The sequence below is a fragment of the Canis lupus genome, chromosome 7, assembly GCF_011100685.1.
Source record: "Canis lupus familiaris isolate Mischka breed German Shepherd chromosome 7, alternate assembly UU_Cfam_GSD_1.0, whole genome shotgun sequence".
NCBI classification, from domain to species: domain Eukaryota; kingdom Metazoa; phylum Chordata; class Mammalia; order Carnivora; family Canidae; genus Canis; species Canis lupus.
In genome coordinates this window covers 61,848,457-61,854,456 of record NC_049228.1, presented here as the reverse complement: position 1 = coordinate 61,854,456, position 6,000 = coordinate 61,848,457, and positions in this window count along the sequence as shown.

Here is a 6,000-nt window from a genome sequence, read left to right as displayed (position 1 = left end):
ATTGTAATTATGGAGCTCGCTATTTTAAACCATTATCTTATTAAACAGAATCAACACTTGAAAGCTTGAAATTCAATTAGATGTACATTCATTGAGCAAGACATGGTCACTTTGAATCTAACAGAAGAGTTAGGACATATTTCATAGTGTTATTAAGTCATATTGTGCCTTGAGGGAAAGGCACAGTGCTATGTGAACATAGGAGTAGGTGGGTGGGATTTGTTCTTGCACTCTTTTCTTCAAGAGATATTTACCAAGTAAGTACCTTGTCTGGGGTTACAAAGATGAACAAGATAAGTTCAGTCTACTGGAGGCGCCAGATACATACATAAGTAAGTAGAATGCTATATATGTAATGATAGAGATATGCACGGGCTCTAACGGGATAATAAAATAATTTATTGAGTGCTTATGGAACATTTTACACACATTTTCCCATTTATTTCTCACAGTAACCTTATGAGGTAGGTATCGCTGTCCTAATTTTTAAGATGAGAAAACTAGCACTCAGAAAAGTTAAATAAACTAGAGAGGACCCAAAGTTTGAAAGTTGAAGATATGGAATTCAAATCCAGTTTTTTCTAATTACAAGCCCCAGGCTCTTAACCACCATAGTATACTGTCCTAGTAACACAAGGGTGCTCAGAGCAGGGCATCTCATCCAACCCAAAGCAGGGGTGGGGAATGTCTCCTTGAGTTGAGTGTAGTGATTAAAAGATATAGGGGGAGGTTGGGGTAGGTGAGTGCTCAGCAGATGGAACAATGTGAGTAAAGGCCTAGGAGGCAGGAAATCACCCAATGTTGGGGAACCATGGTCATTCTAGGTTGTTGGAGAGTAAACAGGGGGGCAAGAAATTGGCAGCAAATATGATTGGAGAAGGATTGGGATTATGGAGGATGTTGCATGGGTGTTAGGAAACAGAATTGGTAGGAAAAGCCACTAAGGAGCTTTGCGTGGAGAAATGCCAGGCTTGGGTTTACATTTTAGAGTGATTACAATGGCAGTGGTATGGAGGATGGCATGGAGGGCACAAATGGGAGAACAGAGGAAGGTCTGAACTAAGACAGTAGCAGAATGGATGGGAGGAGAGGAGAAGCTTGAGAAAAATGTAGGTGGTGGAGTTAGTGGGCTTTCCTTTGTCTGTAGGGAGTCAGCACATGGAGAAGTTTGACTTGGCTCCTTGGTTCCTGATGTAGGATACAGAGTAGATGGATGGTGAGGCCATTAGATAAGGAAAAAGCAGGTTTTGTGTTAGATAATGAGTTCAACTTTAGTTACATTGAGTTGGAAGTGCCAATGGATTAGCAAGGTGAAGAAGGCCGTCAGGAAGTTGCAAATCTGAGTCAAAGTCCACAATAGACGTGTAGTCTGGAGAAAGAGATGTGGGACCATCAGTCTATGGGTGGAGTTAAGGCAAGAAGGGTGGAAGAGAGATTCCTAGGAGAGTGGATGAAAAAAGCTGAGTGAGGGATGTTTATGGAGGAAATGTGCGGGAGTGAGGGTGAGGTGAGTGAGGGGCAGGTTGGAGAGGGCCTGTGGGGAGGTTGTTAAAGAGAGGAGGAAATGGGCACTTTAGGCATTGTGAAAGAGAATAAAAGAGGGAGGAAAGGAAGAATGTTTTCAAAGAATGTAATATATTTTGGGAGGGCTGGATAATAATGGGTTTGATGTAATTATCTGATGATATTGAGTAAGGTTTATATTGTTATGGTCCTTGAATCCAGCAATGAGAAGCTGGGAGCAGCATGATGCTGTAGGAAGTTTATTTTCAAAGCATGCAGATTTGATTGAAGGGAGGGGTTATGTGTACAATGGAATATCATTGGGACTTAGAAAGGAAGAAAGTTCTGACACCTACTACAACATGGATGAAGTCTGAGGACAGAGGGCTAAGTGAAGTAAGCCAGTCACAGAAGGACAAATGCTGTATGATTCCACTTCTAGGAGGGACCTAGGGTTGTCAAATTCATGGAGACAGAAAATAGAATGGTGGCTGCCAGGGGTTGGTGGAGGGGGCACAGGGGTTATTATCTCATGGGTCTGGGGTTTCACTTTTGCAAGATGAAAAGCATCCTAGAGATGGATGGTGGTGATGGCTACCTAACTACTCAAATGTCCTTAATGCCCCTTAGAAATGATGAGGGTGATGAGGCCCTTCTTTTTGGACACTATTTAATAGCCCAGGTGAGTGCTAATGGGGCTAGAACTGGGTAAGTACCAGTGGTGCTGTTAGCATAACTGAAGAAAGGGCTGTGTTCCTACATCAGAGATGGTCAAATGTTGGCAATGTCATATGGTTCAACCTAATAGAAAGGCAGAGGAGAGACAAATTCTTTAATGAAGTCCAAGAAAATGTACATTCTTACCATTTAAGTTAAATTGCAAAATATTTCCTGGGGCACTTGCTTTCAAACTAATAATCCAAATAGCAAATATTTTCCACTTTCAATCATCTTAGATCAATTTGAAAACAGCTTTTTTATTTTTTATTGGAGAAACTCATACTGTCTTCACTTTGTTCAGTGTCAAGTTGAGTTGCCAAAATCGCCTTCAGTTCACATTTGTCTTTTGTGTTTCAAAGAGGAAAGTTTCCATTTCTTCATTTCACCCTGGAAGCTTTCAAAAAGTTTGGGCAGTGACCAGTGCTGTTCCCATAACTCACTTCATCATTTCAGCTCTACTTCTTGCAGTTGGCAGACCTCAAATGCCAAGTTTCTGCTTCGGCGCTGGTCAAAATCCCATGGAGGACTTCGGTACCAACAGCCGCTGACCCTTCTTGGAGCTGAGAGCCATTAACTTTTTAACAAAGTAACAGAAAAAAGGGAGCAGACTTTATTATTACCCATAACCCATGGGCACTAAAAAACTCTCTCTCTCTCTCTCTCTCTCTCTCTCTCTCTCACACACACACACACACACACACACAAAGTGGTGCTCAAACCTTGTATATGGGATTCATCACAGGAGATTGTTAAATAAGGAAAATTTCCAAGTGGCTTTTGCAGAGATTCTGATTCAGTACCTGTTGCGTGAGGCACAGGAATCTGTTTTTATTTTTTTTAAAAATATTTTAAAGAAGAATTTATTTATTTATTTATTTATTAGAGAGAGAGAGAGAGAGAGAGAGAGAGAGAGAATGAGTGGGGAGAGGCAGAGGCAGAGAGACAGACAGACTCCCTACAGAGCAGGGAGCCTGACATGGGGCTCATGATCCCAAGACTCTGAGATATGACTTGAGCCGAAGGCAGACGCTTGACTGTTTTTAACAAAAATGTGGATAACTCTGACACATGATGGTGGCCCATGCACTATTATTTGAGCACTGGATAAATCAAATCAGGGTTTATTTTTGCCTAATGATAATTACAGTCATCCTAATAATATTGCCACCTTAAAGTCAGTGGTTACACTAGTATTCTGCGTACATTTTAGTTCATAATGTTTTTGAAGAATGCTTTTCTGAACTTTAGAAATATTTTAAGGAAATGAATGGGTAAAATGAAGTACTACATAGTTTGCCACAGGTTTTCTGCTCTTTAGGGACAAGAGTGATGGTTTTAACTCTCTGTGGCCTGGTTTCTGTTTTCTCCAGCAATCTAAGCATTGATGTGGAAGGAGGAAGAGGACAGAGCCCTGAGAAGCAAAGGTAGTTAAATGGCATGGGGTGGCGAAAGTCACCCAGGATAATAGCAGAAATGGAGTGAAGAGGTGTGTTATGAGCCAGATGGAGAAATCCTCAGGGCAAGCTGGGAATTAGGTAATTTTCAGAGTTGACAAAGGTGGGTACATCTTTAAAACACGAAGTGTTTTTGAAGAAAGTTATGGAATAGCAGTCTGGATGCATTAGTGGGAATCACTTTTTGTCCTAGACACTGAGGTTCCCAGAGCATGGGAGAATGACTCCTCTCTGCTGAAGAGGATGGGAAGGAATGCTGTTGCCAGGGGGACCCAGTGGCTAAGACAGAAGGTTGCCAACACAAGGTACTGGATTTCTCCCAATATCTTTGTTGTTGGTTAGAAGAGATTTTCTCAAATAATGAAATATTTTTTGGCTATCCCACTGGGTATAAGACCAAAGCTCAAGCAGCATTTTGAATGAGGATAAGGAAACCTGGATTAACACAATAACACAAATAACACATAACACAAATGTGGTCAAAGAAAATTTTCAGGAATTGCTTTTCCTCTGGGAGAACACACACTTCAAAGTGAGGATGAAAATGTGGGGCGCTTCGGGGCCAGCCAGGTAAGGTGAATGAGAGATGATGCCTAGTGTGTGATAAAATCACAAATGCTCAACCAACTACACCTCTGTAGTTGGTTGTAGCCATGTTTAACATGAACAACAGGGGTCTCTGGCTTCCCTAAAGGGGCTGACCTTGACTCTGTCCGACTGTATTCAGGTGAGCACATACATTGCAGGGAAACAGAAATTCTCTAATATTGATTATAGAGTTCCAATTTTAAAATGTTGACAACTAAGTCAAATATTAAGTAAAATGCACTGTAAGCCAAATCAAACGTATCTGTGGCCAGATCTGGCCTGAAGGCTGCCGTGTGTGGTCTCAGCTTTATAGCCAGAGAGACTTTGGCAGAAAGCTGGCTCTGTGGCTCACCATTAAACCACTCTGACCTTGGTATTTTCACTCATAAAATGATGGGTGGAATAATACCTAACTTTTGCTTTTTTTGGGGGAAGGATTAGACATACTCTTTGTGTCACTAAATGAATGTACGTAGTTTTCCAGTGTCTGTTCCCTGTTCAGTAAATGACTTTCCTATTGACCAGAATCACGCATTTTTTTCAATATTTCCTTCCCAAACCTAATAAACAAATATGTCATCTTAGAAATGTGAAAGATTTCTCTGTCCACAATAGCTACACTTTCAGTTATGGTGTGACTATTAGTATAGAGAAGGCATGTGGCTTCCATAACTTCTCCCAATCACCCTACGTTAGCGCCTTTTCTTCAGATCCACTGATCATATAGTCATAAGGCAATAATATGCATATTATACACTAAGAGAAGCTGTAGGGGAACCCTTAAACTATGTTATCAAAAATATTGATCAAGAACTCTTTCTTTCCATACAGTACTTTGTTAGAAACAGTGCAAAGCGAATATGAAGGAGGATATAGCAAATGAACAAATGAATAGATGAAGCAAAAAAAAAAAAGTAAGAGAAGGAATGCCTGCATTTATTGGTAAAAGAAGGATCTGACACATGTCACATTAGGGGAAAATCATTTTGCCTTTTTCTGTTGATCGGAGAGCTCATGAAGTAATGAGACTGCAAAGCTGAATAGATTCCTTGGTGACTTAACATGGAATGAATGTCTAGGTGTGAGAGAGGAGAGTATTTCAAAATAGAGTTAAGACTTGAATAGAGGTTTAGAGATGGGAAAAATGATTGCTTAAAAGGATTTGAATATGCCTGCAAGGATATGATTCTTGTGGATAAGATATGTGTGACCGGGCAACTCTGGGAACTAAATGATGTGAGGCAACAACCTTTTGCTGAGCTCCCCACACCTGGCCTTCCTCATGTGGCTTATCCCAAAGGCCTGGGAAAAGTCTGCCCTCATCTAGCCAAGCACTTGTTTATCTTAACTTATCATGTTTTTTTTTTTCAGTTAGTTTGAGTTCACCTGCCCCTCTCTTCTTTTTTATGACCTTCCTGAGTCAGTTTAGGGTTATCTAACAACTAACCTAGTACTGGGGGCAGGAGCTCAAGAAAGAGACTATACACAATCACTTTCATCCTAGCAATATTTAGGGAGCTTTTTCTTGGGTTGACTTAATGAACCATCACCATCTTTAATGCTGATTTGGAGAAAGTTGGCCAGTGTCCTCCCCCTTTGGACTATATTCTCTTTGACTTTGCCCACTGGTGTCACGGTCTGGACTTTCTTGTCAAAATGATATTTTTGTTTTTGTTATGCTAAATTTGTTCCAGGTGCTTTTTTTTTTTTTTTTTTCTTACACTGTGTTCCATGG